This window comes from Nomascus leucogenys, chromosome 7b, assembly GCF_006542625.1.
Source record: "Nomascus leucogenys isolate Asia chromosome 7b, Asia_NLE_v1, whole genome shotgun sequence".
NCBI classification, from domain to species: Eukaryota; Metazoa; Chordata; class Mammalia; order Primates; family Hylobatidae; genus Nomascus; species Nomascus leucogenys.
In genome coordinates, this window is record NC_044387.1 from 63,421,995 (window position 1) to 63,437,349 (window position 15,355).

Genomic DNA, 15,355 nt, shown 5'->3' on the forward strand with positions numbered 1-15,355 from the left:
CATCTCCGGTTCTTTTACTGGTTCTTGATGCAAATATACTTCAGTTGACAAGCCAGAACAAAAACATCAAGAATAAAGATTCAAAATCATTGATGTTTGAACATAGTTTCCTTTTTTTGTTGCTGTTTTTTTTTTTGTTTTTTTTTTTTTTTTTTTGAGATGGAGTCTCACTCTGTCACCCAGGCTGGAGTGCAGTGGCACTATCACGGCTCACTGCAATCTCTGCCTCCTGGATTCAAGTGATTCTCCTGCCTCAGCCTCCTGAGTAGTTGGATTACAGGCATACACCTCCACGCCTGGCTAATTTTTTGTATTTTTGATAGAGACGGGGTTTCAACCTGTTGGCCAGGCTGGTCTCAAACTCCTGACTTCAAGTGATCCGCCTGCCTCAGCCTCCCAAAGTGCTAAGGTTGCAGGCGTGAGCCACTGCACCCAGCCTGAAAATAGTTTCTAATGATTGGATACATCCAGTTCTCCAGACCCAGCATTCTGGTTACTTAACAAAGAGATAATAGTTTCTTTTATTGCTTCTTTAAATTATAGGATGGCCTTTTGGAGATTACAATCCCAGTCAAGAAATGATTCCAAATCACAATGATTAATCCATGATCATTGGAACTGGCAAAATATTGACAGTTAAAAGGACAGCACACAAAGCAGCAAGGCAGAGACCTCAGCTGAACAAACAGAAGCACTGAGCTTTTGGTTCATTGCAAATCAGAGATCAGTTCTGTTATTCACTCGTTTCAAATTAGGATAAAAGTAATGTATATGAAGTGAAGGGGGTGCTCTGTCTATCTCTGTGACAAGGCACCCTTTTTTTATTATACTTTAAGTTCTAGGGTACATGTGCACAACGTGCAGGTCTGATACATAGGTATACATGTGCCATGTTGGTTTGCTGCACCCATCAACTCATCATTTACATTAGATATTTTTCCTAATGCTATGACTCCTCTAGCCCCCCACCCGCCGACAGGCCTCTGTGTGTGATGTTCCCCACCCTGTGTCCAAGTGATCTCATTGTTTAGTTCCCACCAATGAGTGAGAACATGCTGTGTTTGGTTTTCTGTCCTTGTGATAGTTTGCCCAGAATGATGGTTTCCAGCTTTGTCCATGTCCCTGCAAAGGACATGAACTCATTGATGAGGCACCCTTAATTGTGATAACTCAAATGGTATCAGATCTGAACCAGAATTTGAAGAGTTTCCAACAGTGACCCGATGTCCTGAAGGGAAGCACATGGACCCACTTTGGGAATGCAGTGAGTCAGCCATCTGACGCGTTAGATTTTGTTCTGTGTCATTCAGCAAAAGGGAAAGCATCCTGAAGAATTACAAAGTGAAGATGGGAACACATGCTTGATGGAATCTCCATCTGCTCTTTGAAAGGGTTTAGCTAAGTCTTTAAAATACGGGGGTAAAATGTTTCAACAGAACGTAGAATTGAAGAGGTATAAAGAAACTTGTAGTCATCTCCTTTAAGGAATGGGAACACCAAGGCTCAAAGACAAATCTGAAGAGTTTTTCATGTATCCAGCTGATCAGTGGCCACCCGGGGTTTAAAGAGGCCTTTTGTTTTGATGTGAGCTTTTTACTCTGCTCTTCAGTGTGTGACACTTTTGGTTGCTTCTCACGTGTCATCTAAAGGATAGAAACTTTCATTGGATGTTCTCGAAAAGACTGAAACTTCATGGAAACGTTTTCTTCTATAAATACTTCACCTGACACATTGGATTTTGCCTACTACTTAAAATCTTGTGAAGCCTTGAGCCCCAAATATACTTGAAAAGATAAAATTGCTATCACACAACAAAGGTTTAAAAAAATGGAACACGAGCATTATATAACAGTTTGCTGGATGGATAAGGACTTTTCAGTGCCTTTCTCTGACATCTTCTGGAAATCTAAGTAAAGGAAAATAATACATTGTCCACACCTAAGGTGACAGGTTTTTTTCTGATACTTTTCTTCAAACAAACTGAAAATTCCAAATACAGTGACTTCTAGCATCCTATCTCAGGAAGCAGAAATACTAAAGAAAATTATAATTTGGCTGGAGATTCTTTTTTCGCATGCAACAAAGTAGAGGACTCTAAAGAAGTGTGGCCTCAGCACTGTCAGACATTTCAAAATCCTTATGCACACAGTCACACACATGTACCCAAGATCAGTCAAATACATGTGCTAAAGCAAAACTAAAACTGAAGCTTTGATTGTATCCTCAGGACATTTCTAATACAGACATCATCACAAATTATTAATTCCTAGAGCTGACTGAATTCCTTATGATGATACTTCAGGTTCAAATTAGTATTGACTAAATTATCTATTGTTTCTGATGATGGATTACTCATTTTATTTTGAAATTTAACATTTCAAAGTAAGACAGATAATGAATTTAATTAAAATTTTATCTTCTGCTTTTTATTATGGCAGGCAAGAAAAAACATATATACGTGATTATTGTAATTTCACTATAGCTCTCCAGAGAAGTTCATAGAGTCCCTGAGGTTACCTGCAAAGAATATAATATGACATAACTAAGTTTTCTCTTTCCCTGTTGTCTACTGCATACACATAATACATCTTAATTCTTTTTACCACAAGCAGTTTCCTTACTCTTCAATATATACACAATCACGCAGTCTACCTTAAAATATTTATTCAATAATACTGCTCTACAGTGAGAATAAGAGCAAAAAATGAAAAATAAAAACTTAACTGCTAAACTCGAACTGGGTGGAAGATCTACAAGAATAAATAAATAATGACGTTCCAGGCCATTGTTCCACCTGCAAATTCATTCAGCATTTCTCTAAGCAACTCCCGGGACTAGAGGAAATCATGGACTGATTCAACAAATGCCTTGTGAAACATGGGTTAATTCTCTGTGATGAACTGGGGTATATAAAGGCTTGCCACTGAGGTAGTAGAAGGATAGGAGCTCAAATTTTGTGTAAAAGTATGATATGATTTATGTCACTGAACACAAAAAAACAACATGTGTTGAATTTCCTTCTTCCTTTCTCATCTTAATCTCAAGTAAAAGATCACTAGCTTTTAGGATTGTTTTGACCCTACGTGTCAGAAGTGAGGAAATATCATGATTAATTCATGTCATATGAATTTATTGAGCACCTACTATATCAAGTTTATTGTTGTAAGTAGAAAAGTTTCCTTTCACATTCTGCCCTTGCCAGAGTACTGGCTTTCAATCTGTAATTAGCATAACCAATATAAAACTCATTTCTGCACACCTCCCTATGCACCGTCCCAACCCCGGAACGTGTTTACTACTTAAAACCCACTGATTCTTTCCCACTCTGATAGTATCCCACTCTGGTAGTATCCTTTGAACTACTCTGATAATTTCTTGACAAGCTTTTGTTCTCTTCTCTAGGCAAGTTAATATGTTTGTTTTTGAATGGCTGTTTTTTATTGTTTTGGAGTCTTTCCTGTATTCACTAACATTATGTTAGTCTGCAATGCTCATCTGGATCCCTGTCATGTCATATAGCATTTATCGTTATCGTAATTCAACATGAGAGAGGTACAGCAAAATAGTTGGGACCAATTATGGATCCAAACTGCCTAGGCCTTTCCATTTACTCTGGGACCTTGGGCAATTTCCTTAGCCATACCGTTCCTTAGTCCCCCTTATAATAAATTGGGAAAATGGTAATATCTAATTTTGGAGAGACTTAGATTCATACATGCAAAGTTGTTAATTGTTTTATTTCTAGCCAAGACACATCAGGGCAGCTAAAGCTTATACTTCATACTGATTAGGAGTAAATACAATAAGGAAGCTACCTAAGGACTCTAAAAAAACAAGCTAAACAGGAAAATTGTTGAAAGGAGTTAACATTTGGAGAAGTTAACCTTAATGCAATGAAGTTTTCATTTTCCTCCTTTGCTTTCTCATGGTTTTGATCAAAGAATAGTGCCCATTCTTTGACATGAACCATAAAATAATGAAAAATTAAAAAAAATGAAATCATATAATGTTTTTAAACCACAATGGTATTAAACTAGAATTCAATAACAAAAAATATCTGGAAGATACAAACATTTGGGAACTAGGAAACACACTCCTTTATCAGATTTGTTGGATGCAGCTAACATGCTGCTCATAGGAAAATATACAGTGCTTACATTAGAAAAGAAGTTTCAAATAAATGAACTATGCTTTGAAAATTTAAAATAGAGAAGATCTATGAAATCAACAATTAATTGTTTGAAAAGGTTAATATAATTGATAAACCTCTACCTGGACTGACAAAGAAAGCAGAAAATATATAAATTACCAGTATCAGGAATGGAAGATAGGATATCACTATAGACCATAAACATTAATATGATAAGGAAATATTCTGATATTATGAAGGTAAACAAAAAACAGATAAAGTTGACCAATTACTTAAATGACACAACCGAATTTCACTCAAGAAGAAAAAGATAACCTGAATAATTCTATGCCTTTCATAGAAATTGAATTCGTAGTTAAAAGCTACAAAGAAAACTGACAGCCAGATCCTTAATCTGATAATGGGCATAGTGAATGATAAAATCCTTGATTCTTTGCCCATAAAAATGAGAATAAGACAAGGATGTTCACTTTAATCTCTCCTCTGTACATTGGAGGTATGGTACCTATGCAATAAAGCTAGGAAAAGAAAAAAATGACATACATACTGAAAAGCGAAAAATAAAGCCATTGCTGTTTGCAGACAACATAACTGTTTACATAGAAATTCCAAAATTTTCTAGAAAAGAAAGTTAGAAATAAGTGAGTTTATTATATACCATTTTTATTTTCAATTATACCAGAATAAAGGTGGGGGTGGGAATGAAGTACTGATACATCCTGCAAACATGGATGAAACTTGAAAACTATACTACGTGAAAGAACCACATATTGTATAATTCTATTCATGGAAAATGTTCAGAGGAGACAAATCTATAGAGACAAAAGGTAGATTAGTGGCTGCCTAGAGCTGAGGAAGTTGGAGAAAAATTGAGGTGATGGCTTTAGGGGTGTAAGGTTTCTTTTTGAAAAAATAAAAATGTTCCAATATTGATTGTAGTGATGGTTGCACATACAATTCTGTGAATATACAGTTTAAATAATTTTTATATTTTAAATTTTTGTGAGTACATAGTAGGTGTATATATTTATGAGGTATCAAAACCTCATTATTTCATGATGTTAAATAATCACATCTTGGCAAATGTGGCATCCATCTCCTCAAGCAATTATACTCTGTGTTACAAATAATTCAATTACACTAGTTATTTTAATATACATGATTAAGTTATTATTGACCATAGTCACTCTATTATGCTATTAAATATTAGGCCTTAATTCATTCTTTCTAATTATTTTTGTACACATTAACCATCCCCATCTGCCCCTAAAGATACTCTTCCAAGCTTACTGGTGACCATCCTTCTACCTGCTAAGTCCATGAGTTCAATTGTTTTGATTTTTAGATCACACAAATAAGTGAGAACATATATTTGTCTTTCTGAGGTTGCCTGATTTCACTTAACATAATGATCTCCAGTTCCATCCATGTTGTTGGAATGAGTGGATCTCATTCTTTTTTTATGGCTGAAGAGTATTCCATTGTGTATATGTACCACATTTTCTTTATCCATTCATCTGTTTATGGACATTTAGCCTACTTTCAACTATTGTGAACAGTGCTATAACAAACATGGGAATACAGGTATCTCTTCTCTATACTGTTTTTCTTTCTTGTGGGTATATATCCAGCAGTGAGATTGCTGGATCATATGGTAGCTCTATTTTCAGTCTTTTGAGGAAACACCAAACTGTTTTTCATAGTGACTGTACTAATTTACATTTCCTCCAGGAGTGTATGGGGGTTCCCTTTCTCCACATTCTTGCCAGCGTTTGCTATTTCCTGTCTTTTGGATAAAAAGCATTTTAACTGGGGTGAAACGATATATCATTGAAGTTTTGATTTGCATTTCTCTTATGATAAGTGATGTTGAGTGCCTTTTCATATACTTGTTTGCTATTTGTTGTCTTCTTTTGAGAAATGTCTATTCAAATATTTTGCCCATTTTTGGTAAGATTATTAGATTTTTTTCTATAGAGTTGTTTCAGATTCTTATATATTCTGATTATTAACCCCTTGTCTGATGGGCAGTATGCAAATATTTCCTCCCAATTCTGTGAATTGTCTCTTCATATTGTAGACTGTTTCCAGTGCTGCAAAGAAACTTTTTAACTTGATGTGATCCAATTTGTCCATTTTTGCTTTGGTTGTCTATGCATGTGGGGTACTCCTCAAGAAATATTGCTCAGAACAATGTCCTGGAGAGTTTTCCCAATGTTTTCTTGTAGTAGTTTCATAGTTTGAAGTCTTAGATGTAAATCTTTAATTCATTTTGATTTGTATGTGGTGAAAGATAGGGATCTAGTTTCATTCTTCTGCTTATGAATATCCAGTTTTTTCAGCCTCATTTATTGAAAATACTGTCTTTTCCACAGTGTATGTTCTTGACAATTTTGTCAAAACTGAGTTCACTGTAGGTGTGTGGCTTTGTTCTTGGGCTCTCTATTCTATTTCATTGGTCTATGTGTCTGTTTTTATGCCAGTACTATGCTGTTTTTGTTACTATAGCTCTGTAATATAATTTGAAGTCAGGTAATGTGATTCCTCCAGTTTTGCTTTATGTTCTTTATATAGAATATAAAATATAAAGAACGTAAAATTTCAGTTTCATTCTTTATATAGAATCTATGTGCTATAATCTATAAACATTGATGAACAAAATAAAATAAGATCTATTTAAATAGAGAGATAGACTGTGCTCATGGATTAGAAGACTCATTATTGGTAAAAGGTCAATTTTGTCCAAACTGATCTATAGATGATTGAATATAAATAAATCAAAATCCAAGCAAGAATTTTAGTAGATATCAAGAAAAAGCTAATTCTAAACTGTATATGGAAAGGCAAAGAAAGAATAGCAAAAACAGTTTTGAGAAAGCAGAACAATATCAGAGAACTCAAACTACTTAATTTAAAAAAATAACAAGACCTTGGAAGAAGAATAGTTACAGAATAATAAGACAGAGACAATACATGCATACACAATCAATTATTTTTTACAGATTCAAAGGCAATTCAATGGATAGAAAAAATAATTATTTAAATAAATAGTGTAACAATTGAATACTCATGTGCAAAAGAATTAAAAAAACACATTTCAGACCTTACACAATTAACTCACTATTAATAATCTAATTACAAAACCTAAAACTATAAAGCTTATACAGGAAAATATAGGAGGAAATCCTATAGACCTTGGTAAAGATTTGTTAATATGACACAAAACATAGGACAGTCCATAAAAGAAAACCATTTGTAAAATTGACTTTATTGAAGTTGAAAACTTTCACTCTGTGAAAGACAGCGTTGAGAAAATGAAAAGACAAGCTACACATTGGAAAAAATATCTGCAAAACTTATATATGATCAGGAATTTCAATATAGAATATTTAATGGCCTTTTGAAACTAAAAGAAAACAAAAGTATTCATTAAAAAACAATGGGCAAATAATGTAAATAGACACTACACCAAAGAAAACATATAAGATATATTGATGCTAAAATAAGCACGTGGAAAAAATGTTGTGTCATTAGTCATTAAGAATATATAAATTAAAACCACAGAGAACTATTACTACATACTTATTAGAATAACTATAAATCATTCTAGAAGACTGACAATACCAGTCTCCGGTAAGGCTGTTAACCAACTGGATCTCTCATACACCGCAAGTGGGAACACAAGATAGTATAGATACTTTGGGAAAATATCTGGTAGTTTTGTTTGTTTGTTTTTGTTTTTTAAAGACAGTATTTCACTATGTTGCCCAGGCTGGTCTCAAACTCCTGAGCTCAAGCAATCCTCCCACCTTGGCCTCCAAAAGTACTGGGATTCCAGGCATGAGCTACCATACCTGCTCCAGTCTGGTAGTTTCTTATAAAAATAAATACACACAATATGACTCAGCAATCTAACTTCTAAGTGTTTAGTCAAGAGAAATGAAATCTTTGATTACTCAAAAACCTGGACACAGATGCTTTTAGTGGCTTTTAAAAAATAACTAAAAATCCAAAACAACCCTAAAGATCTTCAAACTGTAAAAGGACAGTTTTACAGTGATAAACCTGTAAAATAAAATAAAAAAGGAATAAAGAGACAAATGGGTGAACGTCAAGCACAATATGGTAAGTAAAAGGTGGCCAGCTCAAAAGGCTGTGTACTAGGGTTCTATTTTAATGGCATAAATAGGAAAGGCAGAATGATAGGGGTAGAAAAAGTCCAGTAAGTAAGCAAAAGAGTTTGACCATAAATGGACAGGAAGAGGGAAGTTTTGTGGAATGATATTAAGTGTTCTGGGCTTTGATTGTGGTTGTGGCTGCACAAATGTGTGCATTTGTCAAAACTCAAAGAACTATATGCCAAAAGGTGAAAAATTTACTGTATGTAAATTTTAAACAGTGAATAAAAACAAAAAATATTTTAGAAGTGGTCACTAAATACTATGGTATTATTTATTTTAATTATATTTATTATTAATATGGCCAGGAGAGTGGGAAATGGCCCAAGAGAGGAACAATTCAAAAGCTTTGACAATAACAAATGTGAAATCAATTAAAAGAATTGCAGGAATAAAAAAAGGAACAAACAAAAATCAATTTGACAAGGCAGTAAGAAGGATAAAACTGGGACAGAAATATTCACTCATCTCTAAAGGAGCCAAGAGTCCCAATTGCCGCGACTTAATTGATACACTTCAATTTGATCTGAATACACATCAATAAAAATGAGGCTCCCTTCGGTTTGGTGTGGCTGATAGAGAAACAGTAGAACAGGCTTCTGTGGAAGAGGAGTTCTCAGCCTTATGTGTATATCCAAGTCATAAACCAGGGAGAAATACTCAAAGTAAGTTAAGGCCACAAGGAAAGTGATGCAGGCAGGTGTCCTGGGAATTAAGACAGCTAGCTCACTGTGCTGCAGAGCCTGGCTCCTGACTTTGAGGAAAATAGGAGCAAAGATTAAGGACTCATTCAAAAAGCCAGCCTGATTCAGACAACTGATATGGCAGCAGCCTGGTGATCATGGCCTAAATTCATCCCACCAGTAACCTAGAAAGCAGTGTGGAAGGAAGCAGCAAGCTTTGCCAGTGGGACATTCCCTTGGTGTTTTTGTATTTGTTTGTTAGTAAAGGTTAACAGGGTAGAGTAGGGGATTGAAGGAAAGAGGCATTTGCATATTGTGTTGCTTGACTTTCACTGGCTGTGTTTCAGGCTCAGTTTTCACAGATATGGACCAAAGGACAGTGCCTGAAAACAAAAAAATGAAGAAAACAAACACAAAGGTGATAAGATCATTATCTCAGGAAATATCTAGGACAGTTTCATGGAGGCAATTATTTTTATAAGAATTTAATAAATTTTTGCATCAAAAACATGAGGGTAGATAAAAGGAAGGAAGAGGAAGAAGAGTGAAATGAAGAAGAAAGGAGGAAGAATGGGAAAGAAAATACGGAAGAGAATATTGACAATGGAGGATATTAAAAATATGAGTAAAGACAAAAATGTAGTAATGTGGAATATGCACAAATAATAGCAAACTGGCCAATCTGATGGTAGCAGTGCAAGCAGAAGCAGCACATTTTCAGATGGGTGATTATTCAGTTTGGCTAGAATCTCTACTGTCAGTGAATGAAAAAAATCACAGAGAACCATAATTTCTCTTACTCTAGATGTTAGATACGATGTTTGTAAACCAGAGAATAGGACAATTTGGGCTATTTGCATCCTAGCACTGTTAGTTCATAGCTTCACTCAATCAATCAAATACTAATTGAGCATCTATCAAGCTTAGCAGCATGCAAAGTGCTGTAATTCAGAAATTATATGTTACTATGCCTCTAATAGGAGTTTAAATCTGGATAGCAGAATCTAGAACATCCACAAGAAAAAATACTTTTAATAAAAGGATAAATGAATGTGCCTTTAAGTCTTTGCCTCCAGTGTACAGAAGCACTTTCTCAATGTTTTGTATTTGTAATATTGTCTTAGATATATGTTCTCAAAATTAGCCTCCTTGCTTTTTTTAACTTCCTTCCCTTCCTTTCCAGAACTTACTATATCTAGATACACTACTATATACCAGTCAATGTGCCAGTCAAGAGAGCAACAAGACAGAAACAACGTTGAAAAACAGGATTTGCAAATCCCATTTTAGAGAAGAGTTAACTGAGACTAAGAATAGTTACAAAATTTGTCCAGGGTCACACTAGAAATAGGTAAAGCAGCTGGGATTTAACCCAGGCTTCAAAATTCACAACCATTGCTTTTATCCTGAGAAAAATATAATCTCTGAAAACAATAATTTACAGATTACAAGACTCCTTATTTGGTTTGGAAAATTCCTCCTGTAAAAGGAAACAGTAAAGTTCAGTTTGGTGTCAGATAACATGCTCTCCAGAGGCCAACTAACTTTCAGATAGGTGATTATTCAATCCAGCTGGAATATGATGTTTTTCTTCCTACATTTATGTTTCAATGTTGGTCTATTTTCTTTCTTTTCTTTTTTTAAGAATCCATTTTCAATTAAGATTTCTAATTAGATTCCACGTTTGAGACACATCTCTAGTAGGAAGCAAATGGCAAGAGTAGTAATTAAAAAGCAGCTGTCTCTTGTCTTTCTGGAATGAAACAAGCCATTTTGTCTGTAAGTTATGAAATCCTAGGAAATTCTGTGATGTTTGTCTCAGTTTTTAATAACAGTCAACTTAATTGGAAGATGCTGAATTGGTCTAAAAAAGTCGATGCTGTTTCTAACACGTATGCTGAAAACTTCTCTTCCAGAATAAGCATAAGTCAGCTCTGGGTTTTTCAGACTTTTAGTGCTGCAAAGACAAGATCTCCACATTTTATATCAAATCACATCATTGGCCCGACATGGTAACTCACACCTATAATCCCAGCACTTTTGCAGGCCAAGATGGGCGGATCATTTGAGCTCAGGGGTTCAAGACAAGCCTAGGAAACATGCTGAAACTCCATCTCTACAAAAAATTAGACAGGCATGGTGGTGCATGCCTGTAGTCCCAGCTACTGAGGCTAAGGTGGGAAGATCACCTGATCCTGGGAGGTCAAAGCTGCAGTGACCTATGACTGCACCACTGCAATCCAGCCTGAGTGACACCGTGAGACCCTGAGTGACAGAGTGAGATTCATGGAACATAGCTATTTCTTAAAGATCAAATCATTCTTTAAAGTACTAAAGTAGGCATTACCCCAAGTCATTTGCCTTACTTCAAGACTTTTTCAGAAGTCTGCATTATAAAACTTTATAAATCAAAGAGAATAAGCATTTTCAAAGGAAAGAAATATGATTCAGATTATCTGAGATGTAAACAGCAATTTGTGTAGTTTTTCTCTGTTTAAGAGAACCAACATTACTAACGCTAATGTTGAAAATTATTTAGGAAGTTTTTGCTCCAGTTGTTCTTGTTACCTGAGGCTATATTTTCACATGTGAAATATAATCAGGATTTGAGGCAATTAACCATATAATTAAGGTCAAGAAAAATCTTCAGCTGGAAAAAAATAAACCAATGAAGCAAACAGATTTTTTCTGGCTTGCATTATCAAGATTCTAGAAAATTATCTAACATGGTTTAATGCGCATAGCCATAACATTGGTCAAGCTCCCTAAAAGCAGGCCAGTCTCAGGTAGAAAAGAAACTTCTTAAAAATGCATATTCCCAAGAGGTAAACTTTTGAAAGATTTCCCAATATAATCCTGGAAACGACTTCAGGAAATATTAAATAAAAGTACACACACACACACACACACACACACACACATTGGGGTAAGGTGAGGTCAGGTGATAGATTCGAAAGCACCAATATTCAGGGGACCGGGAGAGAAGACCAAATGACATCACACAGAAATGCAAGCAGAGCAAGTCCAAAGGCATCTTACAGTGAATATTAAGGACCTATGGGGCTGGGCTTTTCATCTTATTTTCAACCCAGCTTCGTTTTATAACTCTCTTGCCTTCTGTGACTTCACTGTAGCCACACTATTCTTTCAATTATTTTCTTTCTTTTTTTCTTCATTTATTTTCTTTGTTCCATGCTGTTCCATCTGCCTGGGACTCTTTATTCTCATACTTTAGGTCTTAGTTTAAATGTCATCTTCCAGAGAAATAGCCTCTGTCTACCCAATCCACAGTAGATTCTTTGTCTCCCAATATTTTATCCCACAGAATTCTGTTATTTTACATCATAGCATTTATCACAGCTTTGACTTATATATTGATATCTACTGAATCTCCTCTACTGGACTGTAAGTACTGCCTGATTTGTCCAGTTCTATAAAATCGCCTTACAGATGAGTGTTTCCCAAATAAAAAAACTTCAGTGCATATGCATTAATTTAATAATAAGTAATAATATTAATTTCTTAATTTCTTCACATTTCTGCCTAGGCTAGGCCTCACCTAACTAAAACCCTCAAAATTAGTTTAATGTATTTATAGAAATTAATTTGTCTATAAAATTTGGCCAGTCATCTATAACATGCAGTCACACATATGCTAAAACACCTAACTGGCATTATTGTAAAATATTTTGATAATAAGCTGGAATTAATCATCAGTTTAAATGAATATAATGTGTTAATGTTACATGTTAAGAATAACTCTTGTACCTGATTTATGTTGTTTTCCTTGACAGAACTGCTCTTTGATTATTGTTTTGCTGGTTTCAAGGCTCTGCAAAAAACAAAACGAAAAAAAGTCAGGATTTAGTGTTTACTGGAAATTTTCTTACTAAAGCACCCATAGGTAAAGTGTTTAATATGCTTATAATGCCCATCATTCAAACTTGGGGATTTATCGTCATCACAAGATTCATGGAACATAGCTATTTCTTATTTCTATCCCAAATTAGTCAGCTTCATTCAGCCCATAGAGCCCCTCTAGAATAAATTATAGCTGATCCTTGTTTGCTGCTTAAGTGTGCCAAGTACTATCCTATGCCAGGCACTATTTTAAGTTACATGGATTAACTCATTTATTCCTCATAACTACTTGGCAAGAAAGGGTTAACTCAGCAGGCCTGAATTACTCAAACTCTGCCCATCACAAAGAAAGGTGAATCTTCAGGTCTGGCCTTCAGCTAGCTTCTGGGAGATAACCTCTGAAATCCTGGAAGAGTCTACCTGATAAGGGTGTTTTGTATGCACGAGGCCTTAAGCTATGCTGTTTCAGTTAGATCAGATAAATTTATTCTAAAATGTGATTTATGATGAACGTTTATTTTTGCTTGTGGGAAGGGGTTCTGGTGTCTGAATCATCCAGTGCTGCATGCTTATGTGAGTGACATCTAATAGAACTCCAGAAACCAAAGCTTGGCTGAGTTTCCCTGGTTTACCACACTTCATGGGTTACATATCATTTTGCTGGCAGCTTTAATCACACCTCCGTGTGACTCCACTGGGAGACGATACCTGGGAGTTTGTTCCTAGACTTTGCACCATGAACCTTTCTCTTTGCTGTTCTTAATTTGTATACTTTTGCTATAATAAAGCATGACTATAATTATACAGCTTTTCTGTATCTTAGATGATATGGTCTGGCTGTATCCCCATCCAAATCTCATCTTGAATTACGGTTCCCATAATCCCCACATGTTGTGGGAGGGACCTGGTGGGAGGTAATTGAATCATGGGGGTGGTTACCCAGTGCTGCTGTTCTGGCGATAGTGAGTGAGTTCTTACAAGATCTTATGGTTTTATAAGATATTCCCCCTTTTGCTCCTTGCTGCCACCATGTGAAGAAGGACATGTTTGCTTCCCCTTCCATCATACTTGTAAGTTTCCTGAGGCCTCCCCAGCCCTGCAGAACTGTGAGTCAATTAAACCTCTTTCCTTTATAAATTACCCAGTCTCAGGTAAGTCTTTATTAGCAGCATGATAACAGACTGATACATTAGTAAAACATTCAGCCTAAAGGTAGTCTTGGGGACCCCCAATACAACCACCCTATGAGGGAGGTACCATTATTATTATAGAGAGAGAATTTGGCAAAGACAGGTGAAGTAATTCAGTCAGAGTCCCACAGGTAAAGAGTAGTATTTGAATTTAAAACCACTGATCTGGTTCCAGAGTTTGGGCATTTTACCACTATATATCATGCTATTTATAAAACAATTTACTATTATATATAATTTAATATGTATATAAAAAATGTTACCTGGTTCTTTTCTCTATTTTATTATCAGGAATCATTTTCAAATTGTAAATTTACTATCAGTTACCAAGATTTCATATTATTTGGTCAAAAGATGTAGTAACTCATTGGATTAAAGTTGTTCTTTAACCATTGTACCTTATTTGAAAGAAACCTTCCCTCAGTAATGTCAATAATGCAGATGAGATATAAAATTTTCTCATTCACATTATCATATATCTCTCATCATTCTGTATTGTTTTCAATATCAGCAGGTGAAACTACAAAGAATAAGCTTTAAATTATACCAGGACTCATTTAATTTGGGGAAAATAAAATATTCCAATTTTTCTTTAGATTTCTCATTTTTTTGAGCCCAGTAGACCCAGAGGTGCTTTTAAGATAAGTGTTAAGAAAAAAAAAACATGTTTCATAATAAGATAAATCACGAAACTGATCACTTAGTTGCAACTAAAGAAAATACAAACCATCTGCTTATTACTAAATTCAAAACAGAAAATAATATAGAAAAGTCATATGTTCGCTATATCAAACTTTCATCAGGTAGAATTTACAAGATACTTTGGTCTAAATTTTTGTGGTCCTTAAGTGTCTGAGATAGTTTTATTTTAACACTTGAACAAAATCATAATTTATCTTTCATCTTATTTAAATCTACCCAAAGCTAAGCATTGTGCTCTGTTGTACAGAGTAGATGGCAGTGTCCTGTCCTTATTAACAGAACAGATGACTACACATCTCTTCTGGATGTTTTAGTTGACATTACTTCTGCAAAGGTGATGAGTTTACCTTGCAAATAAAATATGAACATACAGAGGCCAACATAGTCTCATATAGTCCATAGTGTCCAAACAAGCCCTTGAATAATTTTTTTAAATACCAGTAATGCATACACAAGACGGGTAACACTTTATATAGCAATGAGTGTATACATCAGATATAAACTGGATAACTGTGCAAGTCCAAAGGACAAAAGTTTATGATGCAGAAAGATCAACTGTCTTATGTGAGCCTGAGTCTTTCAGACTTTTTT

General features: G+C 35.0%; 1 protein-coding gene across 5 annotated transcripts in view; it reads right to left on the minus strand.

Moving 5' to 3' along the window:
• The window catches only part of INPP4B (inositol polyphosphate-4-phosphatase type II B), an 837,221-nt gene that overhangs the window by 430,559 nt on the left and 391,307 nt on the right, over positions 1-15,355 (minus strand). For all 5 annotated transcript variants that reach the window (XM_003257752.4, XM_030816186.1, XM_030816183.1 and 2 more), the window contains exon 3: positions 12,780-12,843. The gene's annotated coding sequence lies outside the window, so the exon portion shown is untranslated. The remainder of the gene's footprint in view (positions 1-12,779; positions 12,844-15,355) is intronic.